The sequence below is a fragment of the Cyanistes caeruleus genome, chromosome 3 (genome assembly GCF_971803275.1).
Source record: "Cyanistes caeruleus chromosome 3, bCyaCae1.hap1.1, whole genome shotgun sequence".
In the NCBI taxonomy this organism is placed as follows: Eukaryota; Metazoa; Chordata; class Aves; order Passeriformes; family Paridae; genus Cyanistes; species Cyanistes caeruleus.
This window is the reverse complement of record NC_141703.1, coordinates 25,810,002-25,832,731: the sequence shown is the minus strand read 5'-3', so window position 1 is coordinate 25,832,731 and position 22,730 is coordinate 25,810,002. Positions and strand designations below refer to the sequence as shown.

Sequence of the window (22,730 nt, the reverse complement as noted above, 5' to 3'; positions counted from 1 at the left end):
CCCTCTTCAATATGTTTTCCTTCAGAGGAGATGCAATTGTAAAGACTCATTGCTCTGCACTGTTTCCTTGACATTTAGCATCCCTCTGGAAAAGAGAGTTCATCACAGTTTGTTTGGGGTTCAATCTGATTTCACTTCAAGGTTGTCCATCATTACTCCAATACGCTATTTCTTTAAAAGGACAAGGCAGAAAAAGGCACACGTGCTAAATATTCTGTGAGAGCACACACTCCTTACTCTCATGGCCTTTGGGGAAAATATTTTCTTGGAAATATTCTTAAAATAGAGAACCTGCCACCTGCTACATTCTTCAGGGACCATTTCCATTTTTGTAAAGCTAATTAGGTGCACATTAAAACATACAGAATTACTGAAAATCTGCTCACTGTTTTGTAAGGAATTTTTATAGGATCAAATTCCACTTGTACTTGAATGGATTAAGATTCACACAGCCCATTATTTTTCCTGTTCTACCTTTTCTGCTTTACACAGTATTTTCAATGCAGATACCTAAGAGTCTGTTTTACTGTACCCAAAATTCATGTCTGAAAAAAGTTGGTGATATCAAAACATGCTTGAATATCCTGTCTTTCCTGAGGAGCTCACTTAAGAAGCTTAAAAGAAAGCTCCTGGGCATTATAGTGCAACTGGTATTGTAGGTGATAATAAACAGTAAAGTTCTCTAAAGTTAGTACTGCTTTTTTATTACTATTTTTTAAACCCCAATATATAAAATAGCTAGGAATGTGCAAAGATTTTTTTTCTAACCTGACAACTTTAGGAGGTTCTTTAAAAAAATCCCCACATTACCTAGTATTCAAATTATGAGTGTAAGAGAGGGCAGAAGTGTCATCTTATTAATGTAAAGGAATCAGTTAAATATATGGTTCTTATTACAAAAAAAAAGGCTTTTCTCGCTAAAAATGTGAACCACAAGCGTGTAGATATATCATCTTCTAATTGAATTTAAATCTTGCTTTGATAGTCCTGTCTCAATGATAAAGAATGATGGCTTGGAGGGACCTGACTCCATCCCATCAGAAGCACCTGACTGCATTTCAGATGAAGCAGGATGACAGATTTAAGCACAAGGGCACAAAGATAACTTGTGCTTGAATTACCTGGTGCCATCAAGCCCTGAAGAACTTGGGATCTAAGAAAACAATCAATGTCACTGCAGTCAAGAATTTCCCTTATTGATAAAAAGCTCCTCTTTTTTTTCTGATCAAACTAAAACTCATCATAATTTGTAGTTTGTCTGACATGCTGAAGCAAGCCCATTTTCACAGAAGACAACATCTGAGTGGACTCTGAACTGAGTGCACCCACATTACACACAAGGAAGACTCCCAACATGACTTGTGAGCCTTCTGCAACCAGTTTAATAAAATTCCCAGGAATCCAGCTGGAATTACACCACCCTTTGAGTAGTTCTGCAGGAAATTCTGTGGCCATTTCATTATACCAATTTGAAAGCCAATCTATTTGTTCACATTCAGACACAGTTACGCCTTTCAGCACAGATCTCAGTAGCACATCAGAAATCAAATGACAAATAATTTTTCTTCCTCCTCTTTCTCGCTGAGCCTGCAAAACTTTAATGAAAACTTGCCTACAGTTTCTCTATGAAATCCACGCCTTAAATTGAAAAAATATTGTACTTTTCTTAACCAGTTTTGCTTTGTTTCTTCTCTGGAACAGCCTACCCACCCAAAGAGTTGAATGCCTTTTATTAAGGGGGTCTTAATTTGAAAAACCTCTTCATTAAACCAGCCTCCCATCTGGTAATTATAAATGCAAGATAATGACTTTCAGAGCAGTCCCTTCATCTCTCTCAGCCCCAAGGCAAATCTTTCATTTCCTCATTCTTCCCTCTTCATCTTCACCCCCTGACCACCAGCACTACTAACAGACAGCTCCTTTGTGAAGTCCCCCAAGCAGGGAAGAACCAGAGCAGCAGAGCTGGTGCACAGAAGCCCTCTTCTGCTCTAAGCCACCTAAAACTAATGAGCTGCTCGAGATGCCAAGTGAGCTTTCCAGCTTTAAAACTTAATTTTAAAACACACTGCTGATTAGTGACAATGCCTGCAAGCTCAGTGCTGGGTATGCTCAGGCACAACAGCTGCAGACCAGGCTCCTCAGGTCCTCATGCTATTTGTAGCCACACTGGGCTGATGACAGGAATTTACTCAAGTGCTCATAAACTAAGATTTCACAAATCTCACCAGTTCAAAATACCTTTAGGAAGAGTTTATTCCAATTTCATTTGACTACACCATCATTAAAATGATGAACCAGGAAAACTGAGTGAATAAATTCAGAAATTTTCATGCAAAACACATCTGTTAAAGTGCATTTGGGAAGGAAATTATCATCTGGGCAGAACAGTGCTTTTGCAACTTGTTTGTTCCTGGTGAGCTAAGTTATCCTAAGCAAGCACAAAATGCAAGTTCTTTGCCTCTACCAGCATCACAGTTGCTGGCACAAAGAGACAAACAAAGTGGTGCTCCAAACAGCTTCATATGGCATTGAGTGTCCAATAAACATTTTTAATTATACAGTTGCATAAGAATTTTACTTGCAAGAGCTTTACAGACTACAGGTAAGTTCTGTCTCCCATTTCCTCTCCTAGTTAGAAAAGACTATTTCCTCTCAAAAAAAGCCCTGATAAATAGAGCAGAGCCTTAAGATGAGATATATATTTTTTTTAAGAGAATCATGCTTTATACAAGTTCCACTTCCACAGAATTACTAACATCAGTAGATTTTCTAATCTACTGTCTAATATTGTCACAATATGCAGAGAACAGCTCTACTATATACCCAGTGCTCCAACAGGCTAGGATGGAATCCCATGCACCTTCAGTGTTAAATAAGGATCTAGTCGAGTGAGTCAAGGCTTGGAAGTGGTACTGCCAAAGAAAATCTAAAATTTTAGGAACAATATTCCCTGTATTATAAGCCCAGGCACAGCAGACACAGGCACTTATTGACTGGGTGGTATTTTATTGCATCAGAAAAACTGACAGATCCCTCACAAAGTCCAAAAATTTTATTTCTGCAGCACTGCTCGTATTTCCTAAATTTTGGCAATATTTAAATTATTTCACTGAAGTGAAACTACAAAATTCTGCTTCGTTGATCATACCTGAAGAACACCACAACTACTTACAAGACACACAGATTAATCCCCAAAGGCTACAACTCCAGAATTTAAATATGAGAGGCAGGAACTTGTTAAAGAACAAAAAATAAATCCCAACATCTTTGTACAGAAACCTACTGAACCCCCTACTTCATTCAGGTAATTTCTGCTTTCTAGAATCACAATATCCACCTGTTTCTTCTTTGAGATCACTGAGTTGGGGATTTGGCATGAGACTACCTACAAAACTATGAGAAAGATGGTTTGGTTTCAGGTAGGGAGATTAAACACTGATCTTTCCACTAAAAAAAAGAAGTTTTGAGATATGCAATGATGTTGGCTCAGCCCAAAATTACAGAATGTGTACCAGTTTCCATTTTCTTGACTCAAATTATTAAACACCTGCCCAAAAGCATACTTTGTGAGCCAACCAAGATTTTGTTTCTTTCAAAGTCTAATATTGGATTTGACCGCTTATTATACATGTCCAAGTACATTTTTCTCTTTCTTCTTCCACCTTTTCTTTTCTTTTGTAAAAGGCAACAAAGTTCTTTGTCTTATTTTGCTAAAATAACATCCCCTCAAAGCACAGACGCTAGTGGAAATACAATCCCCTCCCTTTCATGTGTAATAGATGCATTCACAGGATACTCTGAGGGCTAAATACTACAGCTTCTTCCTCCTCTGCTTCATCAGTCACACCTACTTGACACACTACTCTGTAGTCCACAGCAGGGATCACCTTTAAATTTGGATATAGCTTACAAGAGAGACTGAACACTAGCTAATCTGTAAGCAGAAGAAAACTGTAGCAGTCAGAAAGACCATCTAAGGATCAAACCCAAAACCTAGCATTTCTTTGTTCTTGAAGAAAATTCAAAGTAAGACAAAAAGTGAGAGGGATGTGGGTTGCAATTTTGCAAGACATCTCAAAGTGCTACCAGTTTCAGCATCTAATATTTTTCACCATGCTTTTGCTGCATACATGCTCAAGAGCACCCTGATTGTTTTGGTGAGAAAGACACATTCCTTGTGCTATTTCAAGTCATAATAATTACTCTTTCCAAACCAAGAAGTAAGGGGAACTTGGAATCATGCCACACAGTCATATTATAGCCTAAATTTGTATTAAGCACAAAATGGACTTAGATATAAAGCAGCAACAGTGTCAGGTGTACCTTCTACCCAAATGTATAATTAACCTCATGCGTATGGCATGTTCTTACTATTGCAACAGAAATATTGCTCTCTTCTTTCCAGGATGTCCTGAAGGAAGCCAAGCCTGCTGGTAAACCTTTTTTTGTTCTTGCAGGATAGTTTCAGACTGCTAGGAACCACACTTAAGTATTGCCAAAACTGCAGCATTGTTAACTCCCTAATACTGCAAATCATGCTGAGCGTACAGAATAAAAATACTTCTAAAGTATTAGATGCACTTAGTCACCTACAAACAGTAGATTTTGCAAAAAAAGCAAAGTTGTTTTTTTTTTTTTTTAATGGAGAAATAGTAGATAAAGACTCAGCAGCAGAGAATGTTCCCCTAGCCAGGACTCAAGTGATAAGAAGGGAAGTGACCCAGCCGTGTCTCACTCAGTACTTTAGCAAGCCTCTAAAACATTAGATTTTGCCAACTGCCTAAAAGGTAAGATTCAATGCTCTGAGAAAATTATTACAGGAATTTTGCTTTCTAAATACTAAAGCTTTGCAAAGAAGAGGAGGTCTTCCAAACAGAGAAAATGCAAAGATCAACCCCGAACAGAAGAGTCACATGCAAGGTAAAGGACTCAACTTCAGTAAGCCTTAAAAACTAATGATGCAATCACTCAGCTTAAACACTTATGCTGAAGTGGACATGTTTCAGAGAATTAAACCAAAGATTTGTCTCCATCTAAACCACCTGCTTTCAACTCTTCCTCTTCAGAAAAATATGTATCTCAAAGCAGGCCCCAAAGCTTTAACTGAAAACTCAACACACAGAGGACCAGCTGTATGAATATGACTACCTGGCAATTCTACTACAAGAATGCTATTTTTCTGTGTTATTTTGGAAGCATGGTAAGATTTTAAACATTGACTGATTGTATTCTGCTCAAAAACCAAAAAACAAACACTTTCATAAAGCAGCAGAGTGGTAAAATCTAATTGCTTGTTGTACACATCTGTTCTGGAGATAAATTATAGCAGTGCTAACAATTGTGGGGTTGCACTGAATGGGTTGGGTTGGAAGAGATCTTCAAAGATCATCTGGTTCCAACCACACTGCTGTAGGCAGAAATGCCTTCTACTGGACCAGACCGCTCAAAGCCCCATCCATCCCCATTGTAAAAAAATATTTATTCTGTATGCCCAATCCAAGCCTACCCTCTTTCAATTTAAAACTGGTGCTCCTTGTCCTGTCATTGCAGGCCCTGGTAGAAAGGTCTTGCTTGACTTTTATCATTTCAACAACACAGAGGATGGCGAGAATAACTTCTAAGAGACAAAATATTATTTTATGCTACTGCAACACAAGTACAGTTTTTCTATGTAACTATTCATATAAAAACTAATGTTTGGAAAGGGAATGTGTGAGAGAGAAAGAAGGGCTAAGTGTTCACTGAGAGGCTGGTTCAGAGCTGTGTACTAGTTTTCAGCTAAAACATTTACTTGTAAACTTCCCAGTATTTGGGAATACATAAGTAATCTGAATCTCTGATTACAGATTACTTATGAAGAAGAGGTTGCTGAATTCATAACCCAGCTGGCTGTCCCACCTTACCACACAGATGACAGAGTTGTTAATGAAGAGCCCTTGAAGCACCGTGGCTTGCTGTTTAATGCCATGGAAAAGATGAAACACGTCATGCCTCTCTAAAGCACTGCAAATATGAACTACTTCAGGCAGTTCAGAGGAAGGACATGGACACAGTTCAGTATCTCCCACAGGCAGCTACAGAATCATTTAGTACAATACAGTCAGCCTTGCTGAGACCCCTCCTTCACTTACATTTTCTCCCCTCTGCTGATGTAGGCACATAAAATACCCCATACAAAGCTCAGGAGGAAGAGGAAAGAACAGTGCCAGGGAATGGGACAGCCCTTTGCCCACTTTGAGCAGAATGTTCCAACAGCTCTCCAGAAGGGAATGATCACTGGCACACTGAACATGCCCACAAGAAGTGGTGGCAGTCAACAGATGAGAATCAAGCCTTGGCAGCTGCTAACAAAAGCCCTGCTCACTTATTTCTCAGTGATCAAATACAAATGAAAACACCCTATTTTAAACATGGCAATTTACACAAGTAGTCCTGGCATGATTACACATGCACCACCATGATCTGACACAAAACACTCTCTGGTTCTACATTCCCTGTCTCCTACAGTAATCAGTGGTTTCCTAAATCCACCCCTCCCCCTCAGGGATGCAGATGAGGATGCACATAAAGAACAAAAGTTAGTCAGGCTTATTACTCCACCCTTTCCATCTGGCCATCCTCATCTTTCTTAAACCTTTCATTCATTCCTCCTAAGCAGCATGCCTTTTAGTATTACCCTGGTAGCATCAAGCAGAGCATTCAGACTCACGTGTTGAGAGTTAGTAATACTAATTAAAGATTAGTAAGAAGATCCACCCTTTAGTTAGAAGACCCACCCTTTACATACCTGTTTTATTTAAATTAAAAGCAACAGTATCGTAAGGTTAGACACCAGTCCATGGGCTCGGTGCTCTCTGTCTCCTCTGCAATAGTCATGCATACCAAAAGCAGAAAACAGAACTGGGAATGTAGATTCAGGCACCAGAATAAGGATGCGATTTTGCTTGTCCCTGTTCCACAAAACATGCTTTCATTTTGCAATGGACTGTGGCTGCACTATTAACTGCAAATAATATCTCTACTATTTCACTATATCTTAACAGAAACAACATTTCTATAGAAAGCTCTGACTGAAGGAACTAAAGAAAGAATTCATTTTAGATCGACCCGCCTATACTAACAACTAGGGGATGTCAAATTGGATCTTATGAAAGAAACATTGCTTTTTCTCTACCTCCAATAGGGATCAGGAGAAATTGTGTATCTGCTATTCACATAAAATGCACTGAACTGAAAATTAAAACACTGTAAACCAGAAACAGCAGGACAGCTCTCTGCAACAGCAAATTCTCCCTGTAAGCTTTAGCAGCTGTTCTGATCACCATAATCACGGCATGAATGAATAAAGTACCTTCCATGTAAAATACAGGAATAGAGTTTGTGGATGCATATGGTACACTGAGAGATACATCTGCAAATAAAATGATACACTGCAAATTTACACAAGGACAGAACACACACCCACCAATAAATTATATTTTTACACGAATGCACACAAGCAGAATACAACTTTTGCCTTTGTATTAAAACACATCCCATTTTCCTCAGTAGGAAAACGTTATCTGGCAAAGTTCCTGCCTGACCCACAATCAAACAACCAACAAAATTTTAAACACTAGACACACCTGTGCATTTCTTCAGAAGCAGCCACAATTCAGCAATATCTTTGTAGAGCAAGGAGATCAGGCTTAAGGTCATGTTGCTTCTAATCGATTTAGAGCAAAATAGTTCCGTGGACAGTGACCTATTTATCTGTGAGCTCATCCTCAGTGCAAAATGAGAGCGCAAAACTCCATCTTTCACTCGAAGCCAAGCCACTGGGGGCACAATGCCTTTCTTCAAATTACATGCAGAGTAAGTGTGCCTGTCAGCAGGCTCAGAGGTCCTCCGAAGGGCTTGCTGGCTACCACTTCTTGTCTTCCTGCATAAAGCGCTGGCACGCATTAGATGCAAGCTGTTTACTTTAAATATGAACACATGCACTGTTCCAACATTATCAGAGTAAGAATGCATTAAAAAATTAATCCTAAGTGCGCCTTGTCAAAAAACCCTCCCTTTAAAAGCTCTAGTTTTAACAAACAATGGTACAGTAAATCTAGCATTATCATCTTTTTCTACCACTCACCCCTACTCCACACAGGGAAATGAACTGCCCTCTTTCCAATGAACCTTCAGCTAGAAAGCTCCCCAGAAATACAGTCAGCTTTTCCTGTTTGTAAGGGAATTCTCACCCACATGTCTTTAATAGAACTGAACTGAGGTGTTTTCCTTGGTGGGAAACCCATCAAACACCTGCTCCCTATGAAGGAGCCTACCCAAAGCAGAAGGAGGTGACAAAAAGACATTTTACTAATGTGACTTTGCAGGTGAAAATACACTGAAATCTTATGAAGACAATGGAAAATAAAGCAACAAACGACAAAATAAACTAAAATAGGAATATTCCATATGATCTTAAAGACATGAATGCTGAGTGGACTTGCTTTGCCTGATCCTTTCAAGTAATTGCTCAGTGACAGACTAGCTGTTAATTAATACACTTGAGTTTAGTTATCAGCCATTCAGACTCACTAATACAAAGAATGAGCCAAGGAGCATGAGTGACAGCAACAGCCATATGAAAACAAATGGACTGTTTTTCTTGACTTCACAGTGTGGTAAGAGTCCTCTCCCAACAACAGAGGTCAAGGAAAGAGGACAGCGAGGATAAAAAGCTTGAATTGATGGTTACATCTGTTCACAAAATCCCATTTGCAGATGGAAAAAAGCTCCATTTCTGCATCAGCACTCCCAGCCACCAACCAATCCCATAAAAGAAAACCAAAACAAACCCAGGTCACTCACAAACCACACTAGAGGTTATTTTCTGAAGCACCCCACATCTGTGTTCCCACCACTCATCTGCCATGGGGCAGGAACTGTTGGTAATCCCACATTAGTCAGATGTAGTCTAACAAACCTACCATCTATACAAAGGTCTCTTCAGTGCACAATGTTAATATGTGACCTGAAGAATATAATCATTGTAATTTATTTTGAATTCTGCTATTTCATTTTGGGGTCAGTATGTTTTGTAGTAAGCCAAAACACAAGAGTTTTCTAAGCACTATCTGTTTTTAAATAAAAGCAGATTTAAAAGAAGTGACACTCCTTAGAAATATTTTACTTTTAGCTCTTCTGTATTTTATGAGTGATTAGCACATTAGATTGTGCAGAGAGTTAAAAGATAGTGAATGAGTCTCCACACCACTCCCACAAGTCATGTAAATACTCTCACATGTGAAAGCTGAGATGGAGCAGGTGACCTGTCTTAGATCAGGTAACAGCATCTGTTGCGCTGTCAGACACAGGATCTATGTCTTGGCTCCAAGCCTAGACTCCCTCCTTTCCAGGACAGCCACCTAACCCACAGGGTAGAGCATGCTCCCAGATCAGTATCATGGCTTGTACTCCTCAGACAAAAATCACACTTCACAGCATTTTTATTTCTGGCTGTTGCGCTACAGCATGGCTCCAGGAAGAACAGTCTCAGATACCTTATGCAAGGATGCACACTGATATTAACTTCTTACTTAACAGCACCAGGCTGGTATCAAACAGTGGGCAGAGAATCCACTGCAATATGCTTGGATGACCAGGTACTTCTGTTAGGAGTGGCATGGGCTTGGTGTCACCTGCAGCACAGCATGCAGGAAGTATAACCCTTATTATCTGATTGATAATAAATGATGATAAAGCAGACACAGGGACACTTTCCAAACACCCGTAGAGAGGGAGAGGAAGTTTTATAGCCTTCCTTCAGAGATTAAAATCATGAAAAAGAGGAGCTACACCCTTCTCCAGATAGGAATTACTCCCACCTAGATCCACACAATAAGACCCAGGAACCTGATACTTTTGCAATCTGGCTACTTCCTTAAGAAAAATGAAATACAAAACCAAAAAACCTCCATGAATGTAAAAGAGGAAAAACAACAATGTATAACATGTTGGTTGTGCTTGTTCTCACTGTCAAGATTGAGAGGAACTATAAATCCTTGTATTAATCAACACAGACTGCTACAGAGTCCAGAGTCATGTTGTACCCAATGTAGACAACAATCACATTTTAACAGGCTTCTGCCTTCAGATTTCACAGCAGAGAAAACAGTGAAATTAGTCATTTAGGTAAAAACCTAGTACTAGTTTAAAAACAATTTAATTTCTTGGATTAGCACAATAGATACATGGAACAGCCATCCTCCAGGCTCCCACTTAGATTATTCTTTCCTAGCCTTAGATCTCCAAACCCCACAGCTACATATATTGTAGAACCATGGAATGGCCTGGGTTGGAAGGGACCTAGAAGATCATCTAGTTCCAATCCCTGTGCCATTGGACACCTTTCAACTAGGTTGGTTCAGAGCTCCATCAAACCTGGCCCTGAACACTTCCAGGGAGTGTGAGTTTTTTCCCAGATTGATCAATGTAATGATGTCTGTGGCTAAGAGCACCAAAATATAGCACTTGTTCCAACTCTGTTATCTTTCAATCTTGACCAACAAGGCACACCTTCACCTCCCACTTTTAGGGACCAGTGCCTTCAGACTTAGCAACACACGTGAAGAAAAAGTACATAGAGAGAGCTCAGCTCTTGCTCTGGAGGAGCCTTGGAACCTGCCCCTCACTCTGCTGGAGGGACAGAAGCCCCCACAGTGTCTTTGTGGAACTCAGTTTCAGATGCCTGGTTAAAAGGTGTTCAGGCAAAGGTGATTTTTTTCCCTAGCAGTTCCATTTTGCACAGAAAGATGGGCTGATGATACTACAGGCTCCCAGGAAACACTCTTCTGGTAAAAGAGGGTTCCAGCCAGCAACCAAATGGTTTTTTGTGTTAGCACTCTATTTTGGACTGTGTGTGTGGAGGAAATGTTTGCTCTATGGTTACAATACCTGAATTCCTGGCTGTGCATTTCAGACAAGAGCAGAAAAAAAAGAGCACTGAAGCATAAAACCTTTCCCTGGCTTCCATGATACAGCTTAAAATAGAACTGGAGAGGAAAATTGTGCTATGTGGGCATGCATGTTAGCAAGAAGGCTTCAGGGAAAATTTAAGCTCTATTAAAACACAAAGAAGCAAGAGCCCTCCTGAGAAAATCTTGGTGGGCACAAGAGTATGTATTTATAAATGCAAAGAAATTAATTTCAACTCCACTCAAGCTCAGCACTCAGGTTAATTCTCCCTCCCACCTCAGCATGGGATGTGAGTGACAGGCTCCAGCCTGCAGAACTGAGGAAAACACTGTGGGAGAAACTGTTAAAGGATGGATGCAAAGTCAATTGAGGTTAAAGACTGTTATCCTAGTTTTATGAAACCCAGAGAAGGAAGCTATGACTATGGTTTAAATATACAAGATATTGTACCTGCTTTATAAAACATGTGGAAGTGTGCAGCATAAGGGTGGCAATGTTTGTGGTAAAAGATATTAAAGTCTGGCAAGTTCAACATTAAAATATAATTACTAAACATATTTTTCCATTAGGGATGCTGTACTTAGCAAAAAGCACACCAATAAAATAATGTGGCATTCAGCATGACAAGAGCTATCCTTATAGCATCATCCTTAGTATAATGCAAATGTATACTCTAAAAAAAAACAAAAACCCCTAGCAAAATATATCTAACTCACACCTATAGCTGCAAATTTATAAATTTGTGGAGTTTTGGAGACATGGAGCAATTTGATGCATAATCTGTTGGCTTCTAGTTTAGCATACCAGACTATTTAAAAGCTCCATTCATTTTCTTCTTCTAATCCTTCCTGATGTTTTTTTCAAAGAATGGATGCAAAAGAAGTTTTGTTCTTTTTGAAGTCATCAAGCACTCAAGATTTACAATTCTGTCTGGTTTACATCAAAAGATTCCAAGGATTAAAATTAGTTTATACACCCATTATATACACACACAAACATAAATGTTTCTACTAATCCATTATACTAAGCAGCTTGTTAAATCTTCACACAGCAACAAAACTAATCCATTTTGAAACTGCTTTGGCAATTTTCAGCTTGGATGCTAAGTCATCAAAAATGATCTCTGCATGATTTCCAAACTTAAATTTAAGCAAGTACAACCAATCAAAAATCATGATCAGGAAACAACAATAAAAAATCCCAATTAAAACTTCCATCCATGAAGAAACATATACTCTTTCCATTGAAAACAAGCATGCTGGTAAATACAAATAGTTGCTGGAGCACTTAAAAGAAAAGGATGCTGTTCAATAAAAAGACTGAACCCTGTACTATCTTTCAAAAAGATAATGCCTGGAAAAAAACATAAGGAAAGCTGCTGAGAAATTACATCTTAAAAGTACACTTTGCTCTGTAAGACAACAATAAACTTCAAAGTCCTGAAGATTACACATCCTTCACACCAAGTATCTAAGAAGCAAAACAAAAGGCAAAAGAACATGTCAGTGATTTTCAAGGCAGAGTAACACCCTACCAAGGATGGTACTTCTCTGGCCTCATGACTACTCTTCGGGGCTTTCCCCAGAGCCATGGCAGAAGCCTGGCCACTGAATGCAGTTATCACACACCTGTTTCAATTTCTAATTTAAAAATCACATCTTTCTGGTGTTCTGTGTACTGAATTTTAATCAGTTTATACTTTTTTTATTTACATGTCCATTCTGAACAAGCTCCCCCACGAGTCTTTAATCATAGGCCTCTCCTTGGCTGTGCAGCAGGGTTTACCAAGGTTTCTTATTTCAGAGAGACACAAGAACTGGACTTTTTTTTCAGGATTAATTTAATCACACATGAGTTAGTAGTAAGCACTTTATCCTGCAGTATTTAGTGACAGTTCCCTCTGTCCACAGCTGCAAAGCCAAGGAAGAAATGGATGTGACCTTTTTAACTTCACAAGCAGCAGCAGTACCCAGAGCAGCAGTGCCTACACAGAGATGCTGCTGTCCAGACTGCACTGTGTGAGGAAAAGAGGATCTGTGCCTTGGGACTCGAGGTTTCTGCAGTGGTGTTCAAAATCCAGAGGTGGGAGATTGCAGTCTGATGACAACTGAAAATTGTAATTCAAGGTGGAAACCAAATCACCGCTGAGCTTGGATAGAAGGCAGGACTAAAATTTGGAAAATTCAAGAGGATGAGATCCATTTTTATACTGGCAGTGGGATTAAAGAAGCAAATGAAGTGGAAAAAAAATGGATGCAGAGTTTAGTGGCAGAAGAAAGGAGAACTCAACAGTGAGTAATACCAACAGAAACACATGATGAAAGCAGCACAGGAATTAAAGTTAGGAAAGGAAAAACAGGTTTATTATGTATTCTGAAACACATATATTAGTAAGAATATTAATTCAGTAAGCAAGGAAAACCAAGAGAGACCATTACAACTGATGAAGTGTTGTGCCACAATCACAAATATATTTATAGCCAAGTATAAAATCAAACTTTGTCAGCAATAGGAAACCCTTTTTATGACTCTTAAAGTACACAGAATCTTTTTTTTTCCCAGATGAACAAGATACTTGGGTAACAGAAAAACTTTCAGGTCAAAAGTTGTGGGAGAACCGGTTCCAAAGAAAATATCATGTGCTCCTGTAATACTGATGAACACAGGAAAAGGGTACAAAACTATTTTTTACAAAGGAAGGAAAAGAAAATTTGCAGAAATCATCATTTCCGAAAATCCATAAAGAGCAAACAGGACAGAGAGCCAAGAAGAGAGACCTGCTTTTGATCTGAGGCAAAATTAAGAGCTAAAAAATATTCATTCCAACACATCTCTAAAATAATCAGCTGGGGTGGGTTTGGACAAGTTAGTTGTGACATTTCAGTACTGAGGGATTACTCATAGCTTCAAATGGAATAAAAAAAAATCTGGTTATGAGATCATATCATTACTTGTCATCTTAGATTGGCAAATATAAACAAAATTCTTCAGAATGGGCCATCAACCTGAAATCCTTCTTACACTGTATAAATCTGACCCACACTGTTGTGGGATTACACAAAGCTACATAACTGATAGGATAAAAACGCCTTACTTATCAAGGCAGTTTTGGTTTTGATTTGGAATTTTTTTGGCCTAGGCATGCACACCACAGCAAGCTGTCTCTGGCTGTGCAACCCACAAAATGCCCACACATGGGAAAAGTGTGAAAAAAAATGTAAGCAAATGCACTGAGCAATCCTCAAAGGTCACCATTCCCCTCACTTAAATATTTCCAAAATGGTATCTCAATTTCTCTCACTGTCAATTATTTCATCCTTCTGGGCTTCAACAAGCTCCACAGTTTCCTCAAGACAAGAAGATACTTAATACCAGCAAAACACAAGACCATTTTTCACTCATCAAAAAGGAAAGAAGCAGAAAATAGACTGACTTCTTCTGGAGAGGCGACCAGGAGAATTACTTTAGGCTCTCAACAGAAATTCGCCTTATTTAAAGAAAGAAAGCCTCACTACAATGAGAGAACAAAATATCTTATCCCTTGTACTTAGCAGCATGATATTCTTGGTTAAATTTAGTCAGTGGAAAAGAGGTAAATTCACAGGAGTTGCATTTTGTGAAAAGACATGTCATAAATCACACTTGACTTTTTTTATTTTGTAGATGCAGGATTTTAAAGAAAATTGTAACATATTATTTTAAAAGGCGGTGATTCCTTTAATGAGCCACTTCTCTAAAATAAGTTTAAAAATCTAAGCTTGCAAAGAGCTGTTGTAACATCCACAAACAAGTGAAGCACAGCAGCTGTAACCATGTCCAGTTTCCAGTCTCCAAACAGGGATCCAAACAGGAAGCCTAAGCCCTTACCTGATTGAAAAAGCAGCCAGTCCCTGCGATTTTAATCAACCTAAAGCAACAGACATTCTCCTTCTTTTCCAGTTTCCCGGGATGCTTCCTGGCCCATTCAGGAAAGCAGTGTGGAGGACAAGCTTTTCAACAGCAGCATTACCTTCATTTTCCACATCACAGCCTGCTCCTTGCCCTGCTACTGCATTTGCTTTTGGCCCAGGTGTGACACAACAAAACCCCGCCTCTGCCAAGGGTGGCTCATGAGCGTCAGCCTCTCATCAGGCCAGATTTTTCAGCACATCTTAAAAACCTTCACACTGTTTTGAGATGAGCAATAACAGAAAGTGATGTGCCAGCCATGTAATTACATGAACTTATATAAACTTGGCAGCCCACCTCATCAACCTCCCAAACCTCCACCAATTAGGATGTCACAATTAACAGAAAGCAACCCTTCTGGGGTCCCCTGCATCTGCAGTTCTGGGAAAATGATTCAACCCCAAGAGGCTTTTGAAACAGTTTTGTGTTTCTTCTCCTTTCCATAAGGAGAATGGAGATGTAAAGGAAGATGAAATGAAGGCCAAAGAGCAAATTCCACCTGTTCTGACACATGTAGCAGCTGAACTAATGCTCATGAATCTCACAAGTGTAAGCTACAACAGAGGCACAACTCCCAGCCATTCTTTCTGCTCTTCCTCTTGTTGACTCTGCAAAAAAATGCATTTATTTTCCACCAGCTCCTGCCTTACCAAGTGCATACCTGATTAGTTCAACATAATTTCAACTGAGCTCTTACCCCCTTATTTGCACTAAGTGAAAAAGCACAAGGCAAGTGCATCAAAGGTGAGGGCACTCTTTGTAGTTCCCTGCACCATGGTGGCAGCAAATGAGGCCTCTTCAGTTCAGGTCTCATCCTATAGCCCATCTCAAAGTATTTAGCAGTGTCTTTTTGATATGACAGATTTTATGCCCGTTGCCAAAAGCCTCCACCTCTCCATGTTCAAACACAGCACATCCTGTAACTGTGCTGTGTTCAACCCCACATTAGAGCAGTTCAGCCAATGCTGAACTCTTCCAGACACCTTTCCAGGAACCAAATGTTCAATACCAAGGATAAAAAATGCAGAAACCAATTCAGAGAATCAGCAAAGAACCAAATATTCTCCTCAGACAAACAGAACAACAACAAAGAAATATTAAGAGTATTAAAAGTACCCCCACTTCCCAACGAGGGTTTATTTGCTGAACTATATTTTTGAGGGAAGTTTCAGGGCAAGAAATTGAAATTTTCTTTCAGAAATATCTTGTACACACTTCTTCAGAGCATTTAGAGGAATAAGGTTTAAGGTTTTTTCCATTTTTTCCCCTTTCTGAGTCTCTGGAAATCAGCTCTCAAGATTTTTTCTTCAATGGAACGTCTTCTCCTGTGCTATGAACTAATTTGAAATGACTTACATATAACACATATTCAAGTCCCTGCTGTTACTTACATGCAATTCCTTAGGGGCACAAAAAACCAATGCACATCTTATTTTTAATAACCCTATTTTATTAATTAGTGAAGAAAATAGCAGCTCAGATACAAACAGAAAACAGTATATATTAGCCTTCACAAATCAACAACAAAAAGTCTTAATTTCACTGAGCATATTTCATGTTTTCTTCCTCAGGCAAGCAGAAAGAAGCTCTCATTGTACCTGAGTGGAATGAAAAAACTGAGCTCTATTTTGAGCTTGCCCAAAAGCACATGCATCTATCTGCCTGGCACCTCCTAACAGCTGAGTGGTATTTAGCTTCAGCCAGCCCTGCTGGGGTGAAGTCACAGGCATTAAAGGTTTACAGGTACAGCCACCAGCAGCTGGCTGATAAAGAGCTTGTGCAAATACCCCTCTTGCAAGGAGGTCTTTAGATCAAGCACTGTGCTGTAAACCAGCAACCAAAGCCTAAGTGCTGAGAAATAGACCTAATGCAAGCCTGTTCCCATCTGTGGCAGCAGTTCCACTGAAGTTATTGCCACCCATGCAACAGCAGAGATTGGCAGCTAATCAGTATATTTCTGGTGTACTCCACAATTTGGCACACTGCAACCCAAAGCCTACTTTGTCACGTTTTCTCTGCTTTTATATTATTATTTTATACCATATTGCCTCCCCTCACTTGCTTAACTGTTGGCACTGTGCTCTAAAACATGTCTTCTCTCCCTGAAGCACCAATGCTTTTTGCAGGTTACAAGAGCAATCTCTGTTTTTTCCTTTCTAAAATAAACATGGTCACATCGAGGAAATTGTTTTAAAAAATTTAAACTATTCAAGAGTGAACAAGCCCATTGTTTGCAGAGGAGACTTCAGGGCAGCAGCACGCTACCGTGACTGGGCTATAGAGCATCCACAAAAATCCTGGGCACCACAAGGGCTCGAGGCTGCCGTGTGCTGGGAGAGGGGACAGAGCATTCTCATTGTTTAAATGTAAACAATAATAATAATAGGGTTTTGTAACACAGAGAAGGAAGCAAACTAATGTGGAAAACAGTTGTTATTACTCTGTTTATGACTCCTTGTTCCCAAAAAATATGCTGGGTTACTTTGTAACACTGAAGGGGATAAACTAAGGTGACCTGAAACCGGGCAAATGGCTGAAACCCCATCTGATAAGATGGGCTTGGGAATACCTTTTCTCTTTTCTTCACTGGAAGCATGCCAGAGTGGAAATACTGGGTGGAGGATCCATAGCTCTTGTGACTGTAAGACTTTTATCCTCAAACCCCCAGTCAAATTCCAGTTATTTAGGGATTAAACACTGCCAAATGGTAGCTTAGGCATCTTCAGGGAGGAAGCTGTTACCTGGGTCCAAGCACACGATCCCCAAAAACCTCCTGACACCCCAGAACCTGAAGTTCATGACAGATTTTCCCAACGCACTCAAGTTCTCTGCATACAGTCTGATCTGTATTTAGACAACTGAATATAGAAAGAAACTTCGAGTGCTGGGCCAAACACCCAAGTCCTTCTTTAGGCAAAGGCAAAGAAACAGGCTTTTTTGGGATCTACTAAGACAGTTCTTATGTTTTTAGGCTTGAATATTAAAGGTAGATAGCAGCAAACCTCCTTTAATGATTTCAGTAAATGTGGCAGCAGAGGTTGGTTTTGTGCTGAACTGGAGGTGCACATTACTCATACTTGGGAGCGGGCTAACCAACTTAGAACACCCCAAAAAACTTGGAATCTTGACATTTTTTCCCAAAGAATTGAGCCCTAAAATAACTCTCTAAAGGCAAATGACAACATCTGCAAAAATTATTATTACAACTTACCTTCCAGACAAAAAACATCATTTTCAATAGCTGGAAGTCAGGAAAAAAAAAAAAAATCAGAGAAAGAATCAAGGTCAAATGCTCTCAACCAAAAGGGGAAAAGTTCACACTGAAAGTAGTAGACACCACCTGTACTTGCACCTGAAATCCTTAGCAGTCTTTAATAGCCATCATGGTATATGACACAAATCATTACTTGTGCCCCACATGCACAGTCAAATTAAAATGTCTGAAGGCACTCCTAGAGATTTGGATGGCAGAAGCTAGAGAGTTTGAAATTACACTTGGAGAGCTGTGTTATCTCTAGAAGGACATGTTTCTAGTTTCTGTTTCAAAAATGCAGCTGTAACAAACAGTATTAGAAAGATAAAGTTTCTCTAATGTAAAAGGATAGAGGCAACATATTGAATTCTTCACATCCTACCTCTCTTTAAAAACAACTGACATATTGATCCCTATCCAATTTCTCATATGCACCTTTGGAATCCACCAAAGATGGTAAGAATTAGGAAAGTGCTTGGCTAAAGCAGAGAAAATGTTTATTTAGTCATGATGTCTTAGGTACTAGTGGGTATTCTTCTCCACAGACTCACTGCGTGAAACAAGCTGCTTGTGTTTCATGAAAGAAGACAAAAACAAAGGCAATATATATTGCATCTTTCCTTCAAATAAAAGCCTGAAAAGCAAGTAGCTCCTTCCCCAAAGGCCAAAAGACACAGATCAATGAGTTCTTCCACTAGCTCTCTGCCACAGTATCATATAAACTATATGTCACATACTTCTAAGGTGATTTTTCAGAGAAATGAATCAAGAGAGGGAATCATTCAGAGAACTACTCATCACTAACACAACTAAGCAACAATTAAGCTTGTCCATTTGAAACTCCTAATGGTTCTCAGAATATAGCCCTGTCCAAATTCAGATTACTGTAGTTAATTCACATATCATAAGAGCTTTTGTAATCCAGGACAACTCTAGGATAAATTTTCATGAGAATTGTACTGGACACAATTTTTAAAAGTGTATTCTTGACTAACTGCTTACACCTGAAATTACAGCTTTACTCCCTCCCAACTGCTCCACCAACTACTATGATTTGCAAAATGGACAAACTCCCTACTAAAAGACAACTGCAAGCCATTCCCACAGAGCCCTTCAGGAGCTTCATCTAACTTGGTCCCTGGACTCACTTATTTGTGACCTCTATTTAAAAAAGCTCCAGAGCTGACTAGAAATTTTGAAGTTACAAAGAAGGGGAAGACTGATAATAATTAGATGAGGCTGGGATTCACTGCATGCTGTCAACACTGTAGGTGGAAAAATCTCATATTTTTTCCACCTGGAGGGTAACAAGGGAGAAGCAGCAGCCTGTACAGAAAATTCCCAGGTCCTTCAGTTAGTTCCTTGGCCTCACTCCAAAAGGAAAGAATGAACTTACTCAACAGCCTGGTCCCTCATCCTGAATTGTGTGCAAGTTGACAAACTCACAATCAATGACAGCAAAGGCTGCTGACAGATACTAATGGAGAGTAAGTATATGTGAAAACCAGAGCTGTCAGCAGCCCTTGGCCATTATTTTCAGAAAAGAAACAGCAACCAAGACTGCAGAAGGTTTCATGCCATATTCGAGTCCAAGTGCAAAAAACAAACTGTGATGTTGGATAAGCTGCTGATTAAAATAAAATCTTTTTTGGGATGTTTTTTTACATCACTGAGCAAGAAATGAAAAACATAAAAGTTGCACTGATCTCTGCTTCCTGCTTTAGAAGAAGATGTAATGGCTCCAAAATAAGATTAAATAAGTAAATACAAGAGCTAGCTTTAGTCAGGAAGCGCTGGAAATCCTACAATAAACTTTGATACTTTTAGCTTAGGTTGCTTCTGCACAAGGCCATGTGTGTTCAACCTTTTCAGGTAAGCTTAACCTCTGAGATTAATTTGAAGATCATGTGGGATTTCAATAAACACTGTAAGCATACACCATAAGAGGAAATACTGCAAACTGTTAAACACGACTTCAGCAGAACTAAACAGATTGCAACAGCACATGGGATTGGCAACTTCTTGGAAGAACAATGAAGAAGATAAAGGGAGTAAATAAAGCTACATCCTGGCTCCAGGACTGGTTCTGCCCAGAGAGTAAATATCTACTTGTCGACAATTCTCCATGTGGAAAAGCAAAAGTATAAGAAAAGCAAGTTATTTTTACTCTAAATTCTTGAGGCAGAGTCTCTCAAATTATTGATCAGGGCAACATTTTTTTTTTCCACTACTGCATTAATTTTTTTCATATATTCTTCAGTGGCCATGAAAGCAGGAAAAATATAAATTCCTACTAGCTCACTGCCTGTTATGGTGTAATGTCATCTATAGCTACTCCCTCTAATTGAATGGGCTTTTCAAATAGCACTAATGGTCAGGGAGGCGTTTTTCCCCCATTTCAAGAGTCAAAGGCACAGTCAGATTTAACTTTCTGAGGTTTAATCTGAAGCACAGTCAAGTTTAACTTTCATTTTACATGTACTGAAGTAATGGAATTATTTTTCACATTTTTTTCCTCCATTCACATGTGTAACCCTTAACATCACACAACAACCCTTAGAATTGGTCTGTTCCCTGTAAGAAAACTCAAAGACAGCTTAAATCTCAGCAAACAGGGGAAAAGAGAAGCTAAAAAGGTCCAAGGGAGCAGGCTCACGGAGTTCAGTGTGCATCTATGGAAAAGCAGCCTAGAGGTACAGCCTTGTATTGCCCTCAGTTCTGTGTGCCTGTCTCTTGCTCATTAGAGAGACTCTAAAAGTCTTTGTTTTCTTGGAAGAATCATCATCCAGGAGCCTAAAAGTGGTGGTCTGTATTGCAGTACCCCAAAATGTTTTTCTTCCTTATCATGCACGCAGGTGGAAAAGTAACATTCTTTCTTCTGAATTAAGGCACCAAAAATTTGGAAATAGTAACTTTGCCAACAGTGCAATTCAGAATGTTGTAGTTATATTGAAACCACTTTTTTTAACACAAAAAATAGGACATAATAAGAAATTTCAGGAGTCTTGAGTGAGACCAATCTCACAAATTTGCTAATAATTGCTTTTTAGATACTTCTACTTCTATCACAGCATGCATCTTGCTGTATTGTAAAATACACTTCTCAAATAATGCATTTCCTGCACTTTTACTTTTTAACACAAAGAATAGAAACTTTTAGAATTAAAAAAAAACAACAAAAAAGTGTTTAAAAAAAAAGAATCTAAAGTCCATCAGATTTATAGGACAGGTCAATACAGACATTTAAGTGAAGGAAGAAAAACATTTGCCAGTGTTGCTGAATTGGTGTCTGAATATTAATAACCTCTTTATCAGAAAACATATTCTGAACACATATCCCTATTAAATTGTATGATGATGCTCTTAAAATTATTTCAGGAAAGAAACAGTTCATTTTTGATGGACATCCCACTTGGGACCTTTCCTGTCTTTACAAGGATGTCAGCTGTGACCGGTTTTGCTGATGTGCTCACTTTTCACCAAGTAATTTGTCTGAGCCAAATAAATCAATTACGTACATCACAGTTATTAAATGGTAATAAGTTTGAGACATGGTACCTGAAAAAAAAAAAAAAGTCTATAAAAACCTTTTATGAAAATTTAAGTCATAAAATACCTGATGTTTTACTTCCTTTAGAAAAAGGTTTTTAAATACAACCCAAATACTACGATTTACCACTCAGACTCTCCAATGATGTGTTTTTTATGACAGTGTGTATTTTCAAGAATCTATGAGCTAGGAAAGTTTATATTAAAACTCTTGAAATACATGGGATTTTTTGGCACATATAAAACATGTTTAAAATACTCCCAAGAGCACAGCCCCAAGCCACACACCTTACACACCCCTGACTTAGCAGACTACACAGGTCTGTTTACATTTACATTTGCATTACAATTGGAGTTATTAAAAGTTAAGCCGACTTACCCTGCGCTACAAAGTCCAGCCATGAACACCATTCTGAGAAAAAATAATAACTCTTCATTTCTGCTACTGAAATTCCTCTCTGATTCATCATCAGAGAAGAAAGAGGTCCACTTTTCCCTTCTCCTGCTCAGAACAAACTGTCCCAAAAGGGTAAGAGCTTTTGTATTACCTGAACTTTGTTCCATAAATACAACAGGTGGCACAAGATGACTTCACAAATACATTTTCCCCCACTAATGCCATTGTTCTTGTAATTATCTTTTTAATTATAGTGTTCTCCCCTCATGACCCCACCCTGAGTATTTACAGACTGCTGATACACCCAGAGTCTGATACTGTATATATAAGCATAAGCCCTTAGCATATTTTTGCTCATGTTAGGCTTTAACAAGGCAAAGCAGAACTGTTTTTCATGCAGATATTCACAATGCTATCTGGAACTAGTCATATTGAATTGCTCACTCACAGGTGAACTGAATTGCTCACAGTCATACTGAATTGCTCACTCACTATCACCTCTGCTATAGATTCACATCTAACTCTTTTTTCCGTCTTTCTGATCAAAAAAGTGCAAGAACATTTCAAGCAGGACAGGTCAATCAAAGTCTCAAGCACAGAAACCCAAAATCTCAAATGAATTCCTTTTAAACA

At 38.9% G+C, this 22,730-nt stretch overlaps 1 protein-coding gene across 14 annotated transcripts in view; it reads right to left on the bottom strand.

The window, feature by feature from the left end:
- MCF2L (MCF.2 cell line derived transforming sequence like) overlaps positions 1–22,730 on the bottom strand; it is a 153,966-nt gene that overhangs the window by 68,268 nt on the left and 62,968 nt on the right. Inside the window, exon 1 of one of the 14 annotated variants that reach the window (XM_023918271.2) lies at positions 22,080–22,100. The exons of the other annotated variants lie outside the window; for them this stretch is intronic. The gene's annotated coding sequence lies outside the window, so the exon portion shown is untranslated. Of the gene's footprint in view, positions 1–22,079; positions 22,101–22,730 lie in introns of those variants that run through there. 14 annotated transcript variants of the gene reach the window in all.